The 19,457-nt window shown below is 46.2% G+C and overlaps 1 long non-coding RNA gene and 1 pseudogene across 1 annotated transcript in view; both read left to right on the plus strand.

Moving 5' to 3' along the window:
- The window catches only part of LOC135055071 (uncharacterized), a 596,275-nt gene that overhangs the window by 419,856 nt on the left and 156,962 nt on the right, over nucleotides 1–19,457 (plus strand). The gene's annotated exons all lie outside the window — the stretch shown is intronic.
- LOC135055972 (junctophilin-3-like) lies at nucleotides 7,807–10,695 on the plus strand (annotated as a pseudogene).

Here is a 19,457-nt window from a genome sequence, read left to right on the forward strand (position 1 = left end):
GAAAAAATAATTCTAAAATATACTTTTAAAGTTTTTTTGTTTAATGTTATTTATTTCATCCCACTTTTTGTAGCACACTTGATTGGGAAATAAGTACATTCCACTGCAATGTAATGGTGTGCCGAGCATATATACTAGTGCAGGGACCTGCAAAATATTGGGTTTCCTTGACAATGGGCTAAAAGCTTAAAATGTTTTGATCAAAATATGACAAAATCCCCTATTTTATTGCTATATACACACAGATTTGCAGTATAATATTGTTAGCTCCGACAGCAAAAGTCATTCTATTTTGTATACATTTATGATATTAATAGTGCTACGCAGATGGTACAATGTCCAATATGGGTAAAACAGAGCGCTGGCATATGTATTTTTTAATTACTTGGTGTAGCAATAGCACTGAAGAACAGCACTGATGAACTTCTATACAAACTGCAACAAGATTTGCCCACTAGCCAATCAAAGTGGGTGGTCACAACACACCCCTGTCTCCCAGGGCCGGTGCAAGGTTTGTCGTCGCCCTAGGCAAAACTCCACCCCCCTTCCCTACACCCTGCAGCGGGTTGGGAAAGGGATCCCGACGCTTACAATGTCGGTGGTCAGAAGAATGACAGCTGCACCCCAATATCTAATTTGAACGTATGGTAACCCTCACTCCTCCCCTCACTGCAGCCTAACCCTCCCTTCCCGCAGTCTAACCCTAACCCCAATCGCCCCCCGCAACCTAACCCTCCTCTCCTGCAGCCTAACACTAACCCTCCCCATGGTGCCGGAGTGTAAGAGAAGGAGCAGCCTGGGGGGTATAGGAAGGACACCAGGGACGTGCAGTCAGGGGAGGCAGTGCCTCCCCTGTCATTAATGATTAAAATAATACAAAAAAGATACTTATGACACAGATTTTGTGTCATAAGTATATACTTTAACCTTTGTATTATTTTAATAATTTTTTTCTTTGTCAAAATCTGTGTTGAAGGTATTTCGGAGGCACCGCTCTCGGTGCCTCCCGCTGACAATGTAAAAGAGCGGGGGGGGGGGCAAGCGGCGGGAAGAAAAATACCATTTAAAAAAAAGCTCTTATGGAAATGCCTCTTAGACAGGGGCGTGCTTTCAACCCATATGTAATCACGCCCCTGTCAATGTGTGGAGGAGGTGATTGGGCAGTGTTGGATCATGCGGGTGTGTCAACTATATGTGGCCGTCACCGCTCACTCGTCCCCCAGACCAGTTCGTCCCCCAGGTTGCCGCTGAAGGGGACACTTTCTCCATTGTCTCCCGGCAGTTCCGTGCCCTTCACGCTGGATAGATAGGAGCCACCCAGTGGAGAGCCGCGCCGCACTACCATGACCCAGCCTAGCTTCCACGTCACCACTACTGCTACCTGCAGCACTGTCAGCTGTGGGGTACACCGGCTTCTTCTCTCACCGAAGCACGCAGATAGCCGGGCAGCGGCTCCGCACCCTCCCGACTTACGACCTCTGCTGCTGCTGTGACCAACTAGGAGCCAGCTGCTTGCAAACAGTGCGGGGAACAAAGAAGACTTCGACAAGTTATCGGGGAGCAGAGAGACTGAGGTATGTAATGTGGGATGGTGTGTAGGGGGGGGGGGGGGCAGGGCTGGGAAGCGGTAGAGTGTCCTGTTGCTTGGTACAGTATTGAAACACAGTGTCACTGAAAGGTAACTGCCCACAACGCTCGCTGCTGTCACTGCTCACAGGGTCTATTTACTAAGCCTGGCCCTGTCTCCCATGTCCTGTCCCATCTTTGTCACCTCTGTGCTGGCCCTGTCTCCCCTCTCTCCTGTCCCTGTCACCCCTGTTCTGTCCTATCCCATCCCCGTCACCTCTGCGCTGTCCCTGTCTCCCCTCTCTCCTGTCCCTGTCACCCCTGTTCTGTCCTATCCCCGTCACCTCTGCGCTGTCCCTGTCTCCCCTATCTCCTGTCCCTGTCACCCCTGTCACCTCTGTGCTGGCCATCTCCTCTCTCTCCTGTCCCTGTCACCCCTGTCCTGTCCTATCCCATCCCTGTCACCTCTGCGCTGTCCCTGTCTCCCCTCTCTCCTGTCCCTGTCACCCCTGTCCCATCCCCGTCACCTCTGCGCTGTCCCTGTCTCCCCTCTCTCCTGTCCCTGTCACCCCTGTCCTGTCCCATCCCCGTCACCTCTGCGCTGTCCCTGTCTCCCCTATCTCCTGTCCCTGTCACCCCTGTCACCTCTGTGCTGGCCATCTCCTCTCTCTCCTGTCCCTGTCACCCCTGTCCTGTCCTGTCCCATCCCCGTCACCTCTGCGCTGTCCCTGTCTCCCCTCTCTCCTGTCCCTGTCACCCCTGTCCTGTCCCATCCCCGTCACCTCTGCGCTGTCCCTGTCTCCCCTCTCTCCTGTCCCTGTCACCCCTGTCCTGTCCCATCCCCATCACCTCTGCGCTGTCCCTGTCTCCCCTATCCCCTGTCCCTGTCACCCCTGTCACCTCTGTGCTGGACCTGTCTCACCTCTCTCCTGTCCCTATCACCCTTGTCACCTCTGTGCTGGCCCTGTCTCACCTCTCTCCTGTCCCTATCACCCTTGTCACCTCTGTGCTGGCCCTGTCTCACCTCTCTCCTGTCCCTATCACCCTTGTCACCTCTGTGCTGGCCCTGTCTCACCTCTCTCCTGTCCCTGTCAGCCCTGTCCTGTCCCATCCTGGTCATCTCTGTGCTGGCCCTATCATCTCTCTCTGCTGCCCCTGCGATCTGTCCCCGTACTCTCTGCCCAGTGGGGGCACCAAAATCTAACTTGCCTCCGGGCAACGGGGATGAACTTACGCCATAGCTCCTGCACCTTGGTAGAGGGGAGCGGCGCTGGTCAAGGAAACCTAGGCTGAGAAAGTTCCCTGAGCGTGGCGCAGCCAGGGAGCTCCCAGGTCCGTTCCTTGTGCCCACCTCCCCCTCACTCCCTCCTATGATTCCGCACCACCAGTAACTACTGAGCTGCAATCAGGGAGTCCAGTCTGGCCAGAGGGGGAAAGGGGCCCCTCTTCTCTCACTCACGACCCCGGATTACTGTTCAGGCTGATCTTGTCACCAGTGATCCCCGCAGTTCTAGGCCCAGGTCCAGGTAAGTAAATACCAATATAATGGTCATTCACTGTCTGTTCCCATCGCCCTTTCCTTCTCTCTTTTACACTCTCACCTGCTGCTACTGCCGTTAGCCTCTCCCTGGCATCACCCTCCCCGTCACCCTCTCCCTGGCATCACGCACTGCTGCAACCCTCCCTGACTTCACCCACCGCTGTCACCCTCTCCGTCACCTTCTCCCTGGCTTCACCCACTGCTGTCACCCTCTCCCTGGCGTCACCCTCCCCGTCACCTTCTCCCTGGCATCACCCACTGCTGCAAGCCTCCCTGACATCACCCACTGCTGTCATCCTCTCCGTCACCTTCTTCCTGGCTTCACCCACTGCTGTCACCCTCTACCTGGCGTCACCCTCCCCTTCACCTTCTCCCTGGCATCACCCACTGCTGTCACCCTCTCCCTGGCATCACCCACTCCGTCACCTTCTCCCTGGCTTCACCCACTGCTGTCACCCTCTCCCTGGCGTCACCCTCCCCATCATCTTCTCCCTGGCATCACCCACTGCTGTCACCCTCTCCCTGTCATCACCCTCCCCGTCACCTTCTCTCTGGCATAACCCACTGCTGTCAACCTTTCCCTGGCGTCACACTCTTCCTGTCACCCTCTCCCTGGCATCATGCTCTTCCTGTCACCCTTTCCCTGGCATCACCCACTCCCTGTCACCCACTGCTGTCCCCCTCTCTCTGTCACCCACTGCTGGCTATTTTGTTGTCCAGGACTTCCATTAACTTAATAGCGCCACACCCACGGTGCTATTAAGTTAATGGAAGCCCTGGACAACAAAATTGCATTCATGTCATCCTCCCACTTCCTTCCCAGTCCCAAACACTAATTTTTTTTATTTTTTTTTCTATAAAAATGTACAATAGAATAGCAGCCTGCTCATCACAAGTATGATAGGCAGGCAGCGGGCATTGGCGGCACCGGACTAAGATGCGAATTAGTGGCAGAGGGCTGGGTCAGTTGATGGTGGGCGACTTTGTAAACCATTGGCGGTGGCAGCGGGCATCGGCTCAGGGGCAGTAGCGGGCATTGGTTCGGCGGCCGTAGGGGTCATCTACAGGATTCGGCGGACATTATGACTGCAGTGCCTCACCAGCCACTGACCTCACCGCACGCCACTGAAGGACACCCTGCTCCCCAGTCCAGGCTGCCTATTGCTGTACTAAAAATAACAAAAAATAATAATTATCCTCCTAAACGGCAGGGTGGGAAGCGGGGTGGTGTTCGGTGCTGCTACTGAATCTGCCTATGCTCTCATCAGCTGCAGGCCTCTAGTGATATAGTATGTATGCAGGGAACTTCTGTAACTAATAGAGTGTAAGATATGGCAATACAGGTACTGTTTTTTTCCCCAATGAGCCCTATAGCACACAACCACTCACGCTGACGAGCACACACTCATACTGAGACATACACACTGACACTCACACTGAGGCACACACACTTATACTGAAACACACACGCACACACTGTCACACTGAGGCACACAGACACTGAGGCACACACTCATACTGAAACACACACTGACACTCACACTGAGGCACACACTGAGACACACACACACACACACACCCTGTCACTCACCCTGAGGCATACACACACTCACTCATACTGAAACACACACACACACACACACACACACACACACACACACACACACACACACACACACAGACACTGATACTCTCACTGAGACACACACACTCATACTGAGACACACACACACACACTGTCACTCACATTGAGGCACACACTGAGGCAAACACACACTCATACTGAGACACACACACACTACCACAGTAGTTATCTCCAGCTCAGACTGCAGGAGCCAGAGACAGTAGGCAGAGCAGCAGACAGACCGCCGGGGACCTGACAAAGCCAGGGGCGTGGCCTAATAACGGAGATGTGACCACGCACCTTTTTCTAAAAAATTATAATAAAATCATCACATGCACCAGGCGCCGGAGGCGGCACGGCAGAGGGTACACGGGACCGGCCGAGTGGGAAAACCACCTCTCCACTCCCACTGTATAGCTTCTCCGGTGTTGGTGAATTCCGGAGAGTCAATGGTGGATCCTGGGACACTAGGTAGTGTACAGTGGCCTGGAATGGGCAAAAAGCTTCAGCTGCTGTCAGTCAGTTTAGCATCGTTGCAGGACTCCCCACAGCGCTGCTACTAGTGTGCCCATGCCGCCGGGTGCCCTGCTGCTGCTATTATAGCAGTCACATGGGGGCTACATGGCGGGGTGCTAACAGGCAAACTGACTAGGGCCCCTGACAGCCTCAGTGAGCCACCCCCCTCAGGTCCTGGCCCCCTTGGACAGCTGCCTAATGGAAGCGCCTGCCCTGCTGTCTCCTCCTTTTGTTAGCTATGGGCTTTAGCATAATGAACACAGTGATTGGAATGGCATTGTAGCTGCATTCATTCACAAACCTACAATTAAGTCACCCCAGTGGTAAGAGTTTAGATATTTGATTTCTTATATTATTATTTTTTTTACAAGATCATGTATGTCACACTAATGGGCAAATCCATGTTGCACTGCAGTTGGGGCAGATGTAACGTGCAAAGAGATTTTAGATTTGGATGCTTTTTTGGTTTGCTAACAACCCTAAATAAGGCCCCTAATGCAGTTCTCATAGAGTTTTAAATACTAGCAAGTCAGTACTAGGTTCCCCTACCAGACATACAGTGCATTAATAAGGTATACAATATACATAGCTCACTATCGTGCTTAATTATTATACATATGTTGCATTATACTGCATTCCCTAGAATGTGATGTATTTACTACAGTGCATTCATGTTATCAAACAGGTACATTATCATGCATGCACCTCAGTATTTACTATATACAGGTTGAGTATCCCTTATCCAAAATGCTTGGGACCAGAAGTATTTTGGCTATCGGATTTTTCCGTATTTTGGAATAATTGCATACCATAATGAGATATCATGGTGATGGGACCCAAGTCTAAGCACAGAATGCATTTTTGTTTCATATACACCTTACTATATACACACACAGCCTGAAGGTCATTTCAGCCAATATTTTTAATAACTTTGTGCATTAAACAAAGCGTGTGTACATTCACACAATTCATTTATGTTTCATATACGTCTTCTACACACGGCCTGAAGATTATTTAATACAATATTTTTAATAACTTTGTGTATTAAACAAAGTTTGTGTACATTGAGCCATCAGAAAACAAAGGTTTCCCTATCTTACTCTCACTCAAAAAATTCTGTATTTCAGAATATTCCGAATTTTGGAATATTTGGATATGGGATACTCAACCTGTATCATTATAAAGGGACCCAGACCATGCAGTCTGATTGTCATGCCTCTGTGGTGGCTTGCCGTGCACCCTATAGAGACTGGCCACACCCCTTAAGTATGGACACCTACCACAACATTCTTCTAGTGGGCCCTTCATGCACCTATCAGTCACTGTCTCTCCTTGTGTTTGCTTGGGTTCCCTCTGGTACTCTAATCCTAGCTATACACTATACAGTTACTGGCCCCAATTTGCCAATAATTATACGATCAGCCTGTTGTGTGTGTAGGCATGTGCATTTTGTCCAAATGCAGATAAACAGTCCAGAAAAGCTCTGCTTCGACCAATCAGTCAATGTTGACAAAAGATATCGCCCAATATATCCCGATATTGCGCCTAATTCAGACCTGATCGCTGCTGCAAATTTGTTAGCAGTTGGGCAAAACCATGTGCACTGCAGGGGAGGCAGATATAATGGTGCCCATACACTTGTGCGATGCCCCACGACACGACATCGCAGGGCATCGCACCGGCAGTTCAGGTGTGATTTCATTGCACCTGAACTGCAAAAGTGATTACCATGCGATCATGCGATAGATCGCATAGTAATCACGTGATGAGCACATAACCGCTGATTGGTAGCGGCCTCTGGCCGCTCCCGGTGGATGCCCATCGTGCATCACAGTGCGATATATCGCATGTGTTTTAAAATCACATGCGATTGCACTACGATGCAATAAATATTAAGTGCAGCACTTACTATTTTGTACCGCGATATTCGAGCGGCGTGCCTGCGCATTGCGTCGCAGGGTGCTCAATATGTGCATACAATCATGTGATTGATCGCACAGATGCGATCGAAATCGAAGGATTGTTTGCTATATTGTACAAGCGTATGGGCTACATAACATGTGCAGAGAGAGTTAGATTTGGGCGGGGTGTGTTTAAACTGAAATCTAAATTGCAGTGTAAAAATAAAGCAGCCAGTAGTTACCCTGCACAGAAACAAAATAACCCACCCAAATCTAACTCTCTCTGCAAATGTTATATCTGCCCCACCTGCAGTCAGTGGCAGATTTAGACAGGGGTGATCAGGGCGATCGCCCCCCGTAACACAAAGCCCCAGCCCTGCCCACTTGCTGTTTACCTGGGACAACACCAAGCGCAGCCCCATCTTCCTGTCTCAGCGCAACGTGGTCTCTCCGGGACCCCACTCAGCCCTGTATTAGTAATTGCGGGTGGCAGGAGATGGAGTGAGTGGAGATGATCCCAGGCCGGGTGCTCTGAGCTGTGAGTGGGCTGCGAGTGGAGCAGCAGCTCGTGTGCCAGCGGCGGCATGCACTATCTTCCCGTGTCCAGGCGCGGCATGCGCCTGGACATGGGATGATAGTACATGCCGCCGCCGGCACCCATGAGCTACTGCCCTGCTCGAAGAGTCTCCTGCGCCAGGTGTGCCAGCACTGACCAAGCTCCCCTGAATGCTGGGCGGATACTTGACGTTGGCGGCACCTACTGCGGCGGCTTGGAGGACATCAAGGCTCATGGGCACGGCATCTGCACTAGCTGCACGGCTCCCAAGGGGCATGGTGAGTACTCTGGCTCCTGGTCGCACGGCTTTGAGGTGCTGGGGTCCTATACCTAGCCCAGCAGTAACAACTGCCAGTGCACCTGGGCACAGGGAAAGCAGCACGGCATTGGGGTGGAGAGCAAGGGCAAGTAGCTGTACCGGCATGAGTGGACCAATGGCTTCAAAGGGAGCTATGGGGTCCGGGAGTGCACAGGCAATGGGGCCAAGTACGAGGGCACCTGGACGAACGGTCTGCAGGATGGCTAGGGCACAGAAACCTACTCAGACAGAGGTAAGAGTTCCACACTGTGAAGTGATTGTCAGCTCTGCGGCCAAGCTCCTGCCTGGGGTGGTAACCAGCTTGTCTGGCCAGTCCTGCCAGTGTGGATGGCTGTCACCTGATGATGGCACTGCCACTGTACTAGTGCAAGGCCATGGCTTAGTTGTATTATCATGTGTGGGTTGCAGGTTAATGGCTTGTAGCTGGAGCTGTAAGAGGGGTGATGAGATGGTACCCCCAGGGCTCACCCTACTAAGAACTAAAATACATATGCACTGGAATAATATATATACTGTATATCTATATAATTTGAGTGTGTTTTTTTTTTTATAAATAGTAGTGTTCATTCTAGCACCCTGCACCTTTCGAAATCCATGCAGTTCCTCTTTCCTGCCTGGGGTGTCGCTCTCTGCCGTGGTGCTTCTCAGCACACTCTGTTCTGTTACTCCGTGCTGTGATACAGAACTGTGTGTGCTCAGAAGCACCAGAGCAGACAGCGACACCCCAGGCAGGAAAGAGGAACTGCACAGGATTTGAAAGGTGCAGGGTGCTAGAATGAACACTAAATAGACAGCCCTTTCCTGTGCAATTAGTGAGGGAAGGGAGAGCTGTACCACCTGTACCAAGGCTGAGGATGCAGATGTCCTCAAATTAATTTATGATTTTCCTTGCACGGGATAATGGTGTTTCAGTAATTTTAATTATTTATCCCTTCTCTTGGCTTTAGAATTAATTTAAGTGACTATCCGATATAGAGGAAGTAAAGTCTCAAAACCCCATTTTTTCAAAACCACATGTCAGAGACCGTAATTCTTACATGTGTGCTGTACACTGAATGGCATAGATTCTACAGTATCGGCTTTTGTGGCGACCAATGCCAGAGTGGGTGTCACAATACTGCATATGCCAGGATAAAAGAATATTATATAATATCGTCATAATTTGCTATTACATTTTTTTTTGTGTGCTATAGTTAACCATTCAAAGGGAGGAGAAAAGCCTGCAGTGACATACATTGCTGCACATGGGCCAGTTTATTTACTGATTTAAGTCAGCGACTTGGGATGAGGGCCAGCATTCGCAGAGATGTGGTAGCAGTTAGTGAGCAACTTGCTGATAAAGATCATGTTGGCATGTAATGACCATTGGTCTTAATTCAGAGTGTCAGTTTGTTCCCAAGTCGTGGGTGGATTACGGAGAGAGGAGGGGTCAGGACAGAAAATGGGGAGGAATCTGGACTGGAAAGGGGAGGGGTTGGGATTGGAAAGGGGAGGAGTTGAGACTAAACACTAAACCACCCCCCCCAAAAGAAAAGTCTAGATCCGCGACTGCCTGCAGTGCACATGGTTTTGCTCAACTGCTAATAAATTTGCAGCTGCGATCGGGTCTGAATTAGGCCCATTGTGCAATGTGTGTGCATTCTCGATAATCTGCCAATATTTCCTACAGTTTATCTTGATAACCTGATCCTCCTTGTGGGCAGACATACGTAAATTCAGTGTTGCTTGCCAGAAAATCAGTAACTATTTCAAAAATCTTTGTGTGTGCTGCCAATAAAAGGACCTTCCACTGGTAGAAAAATCAACCCGACGGTCTGGACGACAAAAATGTTTTTAATAGTGTGTAGGTATCTTTGTTCTTCACAAACTCCAAAAACATATCGGTAGATTAACGGGTTGATGAAGAAATGAATTGGATTGTATGATTCTCTGTGTTAGGAAACATAGATTGTAAGCTCTACTGGTACAGGGACGTATAAAACTGGTTACATATTCTCTGTAAAGTAGTGCATAATTGTTACAGTAGGTGCTATACAAATAACTGCTGGGGAAAAAACCAAAACAAAACTAATGTATGTTATTTGTCATACAGATTGAATGATGGGATACAGTATTTGGTATCCTAAAGGAGAGGTTAGGTATTTGCCAAAACTAAGCCTGTGAAACGTATCCTTTGTTGTTGTTTTTTTTTGTGGCCAGTAAACTTACCATGGCATAGCTAATCTGTTTGGGTGGGTCTGTACTATTTCCAATAAAGGGAATAAAGAAAGAATTTTTAAGATACTGTATCACATTTGAGCACAATTTGTTCATGTAGTCCTTGTACCTCATCCTCAGGGAAAAGAACACACTTCTGACTGTGTAAATTGCTCTGTTACTTTCTGTTTTTATTTGTGCCTGTTTGTATAGAAAACATGCTGTCATTTTTTAACATTTATGTTTCTGTAGACTTAATACTTATGTGTTGCATTTTTAGATGTTACTAATACAACTTTCAGACTTCAACTTTCAGCTTCATCCCAGCTCGGACCCGGGGCACACAGAGCAAGGGTTGAGCCGGGGCTACCCCTTTCATACAGGGGTGACAATCTGGGTAGTCCCCATTCACACGAACCTGGGTCTTCAAGTGACCCAGGTATTCTTGCATTTAGTGGGAGCTTGGAGATGAGATGATCTCATCTCCAAGTGCTGCTGTCCCCGGCTAATCAATTTCTTTTAGGTGTTACCTGGGTCATCAAGATCTGGAATGCACCTAGACCTAAGCCGGATCGTCTACCCAGGTTGAAAGTTCTGGAAAAAAATTTGCTAGGGAGCAGGGTCATGAATCTGGGAATCTCAGACATAAGACTAACCTGGATTGATGCACATTCATGCGCAAAAACTCATGATTTAGGCTTATGTCTGAAGGGGTATTAATGAAAACATGTGGAAATCACTATAGACTTTACAAATGCATTTAACCCATGGTAAATGCTCTAAATAGGAGAGAATGGGGCCAATACAGAGTGGGAAATAAAATGGCTGTATATTAAAGAAAATAAACATGCTTGGAAACTAGTGTATTTATGCACATACTGTATGTAGAGCTGTACATATCTCAGGGGGTTCAGTATGAAATACTGCTCGTCTGCATGCAGACACCGGCATCCTGATGTTGAAGATCCCAATGTCGGAGGGTTAAGAAGTTTTTTTAAAAATACCCTCACTGCCCCTAGACCTAACACTCCTGGGGTGGCGGCTAGGGCTATCCCCCCCCCCCCCAACCATTGCCTAATCCTAACTCCCCATAGTTCCTAACCCTACCCCAGTCCCCCTCCCCCCCCCCATACACCCACACACATTCCCCCCCGGCATCCTGACATTGAAGATCCTCTCCCTCCCCAAGCCCTAATACTCCGGGGGTGGCGGCTGGGGCTTACCCTTGGGGATGGCAGCTAGGGCTAAACGCCCCCCAAGTGACTGTTCCTAACCCCCACCCCCCTGGCCCCTAACCCTGACAGTTACTACCACAATATTTCCCTTTGGGCTGTCTGTGTTCCGTGCTGGTCTCTCAAGTAATATCAGGATTCTGGCATCAGCCACATGACCCCCGGGATCCCGTCCATCAAGATGCTAAACGCATCCCATCTCAGTATTGATACACCTCTGCATCTATGGCAGGATTGGGCAATAAGTGTCCCTCCAGCTGCTATAGAACTACACAGCATGCCCAGCCACAGTTTTAGCATGGCCGAATAGCAAAACTGTGGCTGGTTAGAACTACACATCCCAGCATGCCCAGCCACAGTTTTGCGATTCGGCCATACTAAAACTGTGGCTGGGCATGCTGGAATGTGTACTTCTACAGCAGCTGGTGGGACCCTCATTGCCCAATACTGCCATAGATGCAGAGGTGTATCCATACTGAGATGGTATGCGTTTAGCATCTTGATGGACGTGATGCCGGGGGTCATGTGGCTGACGCTGGAATCCTGATATTACTCGAGAGACTAGCGCGGAATGGTTTCCATTTTTAGAATGCATAAAATGAATGCAGTGAGTATGAGGCCCTAGAAAAGAGGTGTCTGGCTATTGTAACAATTTAGGAGCTTGCTCAATATACTGTGTGCAGATGTGATATAAATGCTTTATTGCAAACTGTGTATACTTACTAAAATGTCACCCTTAGTGGCAGCAACAATTTGTATATTGATAGGGTGATGATTCCTCTGATTTCTGTAGCTTGTGTGAAAGATTGGTGTCAGCCAGAGTGGTGAGTGGGATTAATCCGTCATAGTCATGCGCAAGACAAGTATTCAGCGAGTGTATACACAAAGGAGATTTATTGAGGATGTAAATTGTATGGGTCATCCGTTTGTTTACCTGCCATCTACGTGTACTGTATGTTTTGTAGTGGCTTTTTTTTTCAAATCTGTCAGCATTATGATATCTGTAAGAACAAAACGTGCTAGTTAAAACAAAAGTCTGCTGTTGGCTGGAATATGTCACATCTGGGAGGTTTTGTCTTTCTAAAGGCCAGTCACATAGTGCATCAGTACAGCCGGTAATGCAGCCACTATGTGACCCTCCCAGCACATCTCTCTGTGAGAGGTTATCCCTTTAAGACTGAGTACATTGACAAATACAGCTGATTCAAGGAATTTACAGAACATTTCCAATGTCAACAGCCATTTAAATTATCCCAACTTTATAGTGAATCTCGCAAATCCAATTAACAGCTAATAATATTTGTCACTTTTACTTGAAGTCATTAATGGGAAGTCGCGGGAGATGTTGTAACAGCCAGATTAAATTGTTTCAGTCTTCGGCTTTGGCCTGCCTTTAAATCACTGGACTCTTATCTCTGCCTAACAGGGCCTTTTATGTTTTTGTGGCAGGTTTTTTTTTCTATTTCAAATGGATGTCACCGAAAATGAATTTAATCTCTCTTAGATTACTTCTTTAGTGTGATACCGCTCGTTTTAGACAACATGTGTAGCGGCATATCATGGAATTGCTTTAAGTTTTATTATTTTTGATTATTTTAGTACAGTATATGTTATGGACATATTTGGATTTATCCAGAAGGCTTTCAATAACAGGAAAACACCCAATCAGTTAGGATAAATTACATGGACACACAATGTACCAGGACATGATGCAGAAGTAGACCAGTGGTCAGGTGTTTGTCACATGGGGTTCACAGTTTCCAAATGAGTATGGTAGCTTCATGTTGTTAATGCCCAGCATAATGCACAATAATTATATTTAACGTTTCCCGTACCTGCTGGTTTAATTTTTTTGTACTCTGTCCTAAGACGAATAAAGCTATTATTTTACTTAATTGTAAGCCATTACTTTGAATAAGGGTTGTTGTCATCACATTATACAAATATGCAGAAAGCAATGGCATTTACAAAATGTAAATGTTCAAAAATGTAAATGTAAGTTACTTCAGTGACGTACTAAAAAACTTTAATTTTTCAGCAAGAATAAATTTAGTGTAATCAAATAAAGTAATCAAAACTGAAGTACAATAGGCAACACTTTAACGAGGCATATATATTTTTTCGCTGGCATGTATAGTTCCATGATGCAGTGGGGTATTTATCAAAGCATGGAGAAAGATAACGCGGAGAGAATCAAACACTAACCAGTCAGCTTCTAACTCTCGTTTTACAGGTTGTGCTTTGACAGGAGCTGATTGGTTAGTGCTTTATTTCTCTTCACTTGATCTCCTCCATGCTTTGATAAATACCCCCCACAGTCATATTCTACACAAACTGGGGAATTCAGTAAAAATATCTGCAGCGTGGGGAAAGACTATTTAATTAAATAGCCTTTTTCCCACACCTAAAAATCAGGATTTAAGCTCAGAAACGTACTGATTCCGCATAAACTGCAAAATCAATGGTATTTTTTCCCACGTGCAAACCTGATTTTGCCATTTTTACACAGACTACCTCGCAGCTCATGGAGCTGCAAGGTTGGGTCCGACTTCAGGGATTCATTAGCAGGGCAATCTCCGCTAATTGGATTGCTCCTGCGTGGCTAATTGACTACCCCCCAAAGCATTTACCCTGTGGTATTTTCAAAAAGTGGATTGTATGTCAGAACATTGTTTAACACATGGTGGTCAATAAATGCATCTGTCCAGTCCAAAGTCCTTTTCAGCAGATCTCAATGGAATTATTGTGGGCTGGTCTTCTAAGTTATACTGGAGAACTGAGTTACAAAACATCATTATTTTTTATTTACAGTATATGGCACCACAAAGTATCCATAGCGTTGCACATATAATGACAATAGTACAATATGTTCAAATAGATAGTACACAGGCAACAGTTCTAATACTTAGCACACTATTAGTGTATTAAGACGCAAAATTCAAGAAAAAGTATACAAGTACCGGAATAGTTACCCATGGTGGAAGCATCTAAGTCGCTCTGCGCTTATCACACATAGGCAAAGCATTCTGAGGGTGTGAAGGCAGACTTGTGGCCTTTCAGAGGTGAGCCTATGCAAAGATCCACCTGATTTCAGGCTTCTCTCTTACACCAAGGATAGGTCTGGGAAAATGCGCTCCAATAGTGTTGACAGCTATTTACATAAGCCAATATATATGGGAGTTATGGCCAACGCTGAATACAGGCAAAGATCTGCATTCATTTCTGAACATACAATGTGACTGCAGCTGACTTGTGTGCAACGCTGAATCAGGCCCTAAAGTGAGTATCTGTTATTAACAGTAAAATTCAATTACACCCCGGAATAGATGGACAGAAATGATCAGATACGCAGACTGTGGGGTAAATGTAATAGTCTGCGACCTGCAGGCATTGGTGAGATCCTGACAGACCTGTCTGATGTTTCATAGTGGCAACCATTTAAAAGGTATACCCAACCCAGCTCCCACTCACTGGAGCCAATGGGGTGGGAGGTATTAATTCCCCTGACATTGACGCAATATGTAGTTTTGGAATTGGACTCCACATCTGATGGCATCGCAAGTTTTCCCTCACACCCCATAGAGATGCAAAGGAAATCTTTCTAAATACGAGCCATTGTAACTGGCTGATACGTGCTCAGCCAGGCATGGTTGCGTTGCCCAGTGACTCATCACTATGAATTGCTTACTGTCTAGGAGAGCACATTAATAGCTAATAAGTATGCATTGAGAACAGCAATGGCTGCTTCATTAGAAGGATGTGTTCTTCTTCCGAGGAAGAATCGCCATCTAATTGTTACTTGAGGGAGAGAGTACATAAGGCCCAGTAGTCTGCAACTCTTTTAAATAAATAAATGTTTTAGGTTCTCCCGTAGCATAGCTGAAAATTTTAATGTTGCAATGTCACATTGTTTATCTTCCAGACATATACTGAGAAACATTGAAACATATTTTGTTTTCTCACAATGTGTCTCTTTACAAACACAGAATATTCTCGTTGAGTAGTAATGAGCATGAAAATGTTTAGGTTCTAGATTCAAAATAAACTCACAGGCGCCAGTCTGCGAGACAAGGAGATGTCAGAAAATGTGATTCTTTGAGATTTGTGTTTTCATTTTAAAGTTAAAGCGTTGAGACAGTAACACTGATTATTATTTTTTATTTTCTATGATGGATACCAGTACTTTTAAACTGCAACACATATACCTAATGTCCCTAATTAAAAACATACATAGAAGATGAACTATTCTGTATCTGATGGTGTATTTTTTAATTAACGTTCTGGTTTTGTTTTTTTTCTTGCCCTGAAAAATGACAGCCATTGCATAAAGCACCTCATCACATTTCTCCCAATTCTCTGTCTCTTTGGAAGAAGTGAGTGGGTGTTTGGCATCCATTCTTTCTAAATTTTTATCAGATGAATATTTTTTTTTCTTTTTGGCAAGTGTTTTTAAAGAGATTTGTTGAATTATCTCTCAGCTGTCACCCTCTAGCTCCCCAAAAGCCATTTCCCATATGCCAGAATGGAAGAAAGTGCACAGACGTTTTCCATGTGAAGGAAAGCAGTGAGGCTCAGCCAATTGATGCACACAGCACTTACCTAGTGGTAGCAAGAATTATTTGTATTTTCTTTTCGCTCTAAAGTTCCAATTTCAACTTCTTACTTCTGTGCTTTGGTGTAACCTTTTGTGTCTTCTAGCAATAAATAACTGTATTTTTCATACATTTATATTTAAAGAATTTTCAAAACAAGTAAAAAACAACAAAAAGCAGTCAAGCATAAAAAAGAACAATCATTCAAGCAACAATAAACCTTTGTCAGGATCTTGTGGGTACGAGTTGCTAGTGACCACAGCCGGATTAAGCCTTTGAGGGGCTTGAGGCAGCACAGGATGTGCTGCGCAGGGAGAGCCCCTACTAGCGGGCTACCGAAAAGAAAAATTGGGCTGCAGGCAGCTTGTTTCTGGCTAAGTAACCCTGTGCAGCGAATAGGCAGCATGCATTACTTTCTTTTATTGATAATTAAGATCTTGTTGCTTCTATAAAGCTGCAAAGTAAGGAGGGATAGCTCACGTTCTCAGAGGTGCATTTGGTTACTTTAAGGACAGATTTGAAAATGCATTAGAATGGTTTGGTAATAAATTTTAGGCTATAATTTGATACGTCCCCTTGCTATCCAGCTCTGATCTGCGTCTTGTGGAGGCTTGGAGGCACAGGGCTGTGGGGCCGCCGCTGCTGATTCAGTGCAGATTGACGTGCAGACTAGCCATCTGCTAAATGTTCCTCCCAAAAATGGCTGCCACCATGGAGGAGACGGATGCTAGAGGTCATATTTGACATCACTTATCTGACAGAGCCGGGACTCGGGAGCGCAAAGCGCCGGCTATCGCTGGCGGTCACGGCAGCCTTACACCCTTGGCAATGAGCATGAAAACCCTTTGGCATCGAGCATTACCCCTTGTCAATGAGCATGAAAACCCCTTGGCAATGAGTATTACACACCCAGCACATGAAACCCCTGCCAACAAGCATTACACACCCAGCGCACGAAACCCATGGCAACAAGCATTACCCCTTGGCAACGAGCATGACACCCAGCGCATGAAATCCCTGGCATCCAGCATGACACCCAGCGCTTGATACCCATGGCAACAAGCAACAAGCATTACCCCCTGGCAACGAGTATGACACCCACTGCATGAAATCCCTGACAACAAGCATTACCCCTTGGCAGCGAGCATGGAACCAAGGGCATGAAGCCCCTGGCAATGAGCCGGTAATTTAAAAGTAATTAGAAGCCTTACTGTAGGGTATAATGTATCACGGACATTGCTGTGTGGCATAATGTATAAGGGGCATTGCGGTGTGTGGCATAATGCGTCACAGACATTACAGTCTGTGGTATACTGTATCACGGGCATTGTGGTATGTGGTATAATGTCTCAGGGGCATTGTGGTATGTTGCATAATGTGTTATAGGCATTACGGTGTGTGGCATATTGTGTAATGGGCATAATGGTGTGTGGCATAATGTTCAAGGGCCATTGTGGTGTGTTGCATAATGTGTAAGGAGGAAAAATGACAAATAATGTAAGGCACATGAATCAGGATTATTTATTTCCTGTGGTGGCCAATGTCTGGGCGTGCAGGTTGCAAAACTGGGATTTAAGGTAGACTTTCCCTGTAATGCCATGCCCCTTGCAGCGAGACCACACCCCTTTTTGGGGCAGACACAAATTCTTTACTATTCTAATGGCAGTGAGGGGGGGGGGGGTGCAAGAAATTTTTTTGGCTAGGGGGAGAAAAATTTCTAATTACTTGTCCTATATTGTCTTGAGCTTGTAAGTGCTGTTTTGCTCATTTGTTTATGTAATCTACAATGGGTGATGCGGATCCCTTGTGGGTCCATATAAATAATGGATGATAATAATGTTGGTCTGCCACCACCAAGGAGATTAATCTAGGAGGCAACTCCTCCCACAGTGGCCCTTCAGTTCTGCTCACTGTATATATGATTTTAAAACCCTTATCAGTGCTTCCTTTTGTCTTCAAAAGATTGTGTCCTCTGTACAGAGAAGGCATTTGTAAAAAGAAATGTCCCCTACACTTGACCTTATCAGAATCAGAATCAGCTTTATTGGCCAGGTGTACTCACGTACACTAGGAATTCTTTGTGGTACAATGCATCGCCAAGCAGCAACATGAAGGGGGAATACATAGCATACGAAGGGGGAAGAACATAGCATACATTACACACATTACACGTATGAGTTGATACTGCACATTGCAACTGTACAATAGACTCAACATATTAGACATATTATACATGTAGGACTAAACACAAAGGCTGCTTGGCAGAGCAGCACCGAGGCAGCCATCTGCGGCGCCAACTAGAACTCAAACAATGCACATAATACAGAAGATTTAAGTATTACATCAAAAGATAAACCACACAGACAATAAAGACAGAAAGCATAATGCAGGGTTGGTGTAAGCATTTTGGGTAATAACCTCCAGGGGTTGTGTATTCCACCCTCACAAGGTACCAGGTGCGGCAGCCATCTTAGGCGCTCTGCGTAGGATTACCCAGGGTGGAATAGTCCACCCCTAGAAGAGAACACAAAACGGGGAGATTGCAGAGTCCTTAGGTTCAGAGTAGGGTTCCAGTAAAACCATCAGGTCCATGTATTTTTCATCCCATCCACAAGTTTACCAGATAAGGCAGCCATGTTGGGCGCACTACGAAGGTTACACAGTGGGAGATGAGCCATACAAGGGCCAAATGCATTCACGAGAAAACTGACACGTGTAGGAGTATGCTATACCCTGCATGGAAAGATCCAAATGAAGCACACTCTGCCCATGGAGGAACCATCCGAGGCAGCCATGTGAGGCGCACTGTGTAGGTTACTGCTGGCAGGGTGTGCAACAAATGGAGGTACACATTACAGGAATAGCACACAGTGGGGGGAAAGTACCCTGTAAGAAGAAAGAAAAGAAAGACACATTTGCAGGAAAACATTAATTTGTGAAAATGATAAATGTCCTGGTCTCATGAGAGCAGTGCGGGTGTGTGTGAGAGTGTGGGGAGCAGTGCGGGTGTTATGATATGAAGAGCAAATATAAACTTCTTTGCAACCGTACCAATTGCCTGGAGCAGACACTGGCTAGTTAATTACAGGCTTGTAATTTGTCAACAGGATGAAAAGAACATTTTTCATACAAAATATACATGATGCAATATACAGTTTGAACAATACCATTTGTTAATATGCCCATTCCAATATGAAATGGGCTTCATCACTACATTAGCCATCACTCCCTTTCCATTTTGCGTCCTGTACTTTATTTTTTTCCCCTCTGGTTTTCCCTTCTCTCATCCAAAGAGATTGCCAATCATAATCCAGACTGACAACTGATGGACTTATTGACAGCATAAAAAAGGCAGTGGGTGGTACTTCCTCTGAGAACTTTTCCCCAGCTCTCTTGCAGAGGGAATGCAGCAGCA

The sequence above is a fragment of the Pseudophryne corroboree genome, chromosome 3, assembly GCF_028390025.1.
Source record: "Pseudophryne corroboree isolate aPseCor3 chromosome 3, aPseCor3.hap2, whole genome shotgun sequence".
NCBI lineage: Eukaryota > Metazoa > Chordata > Amphibia > Anura > Myobatrachidae > Pseudophryne > Pseudophryne corroboree.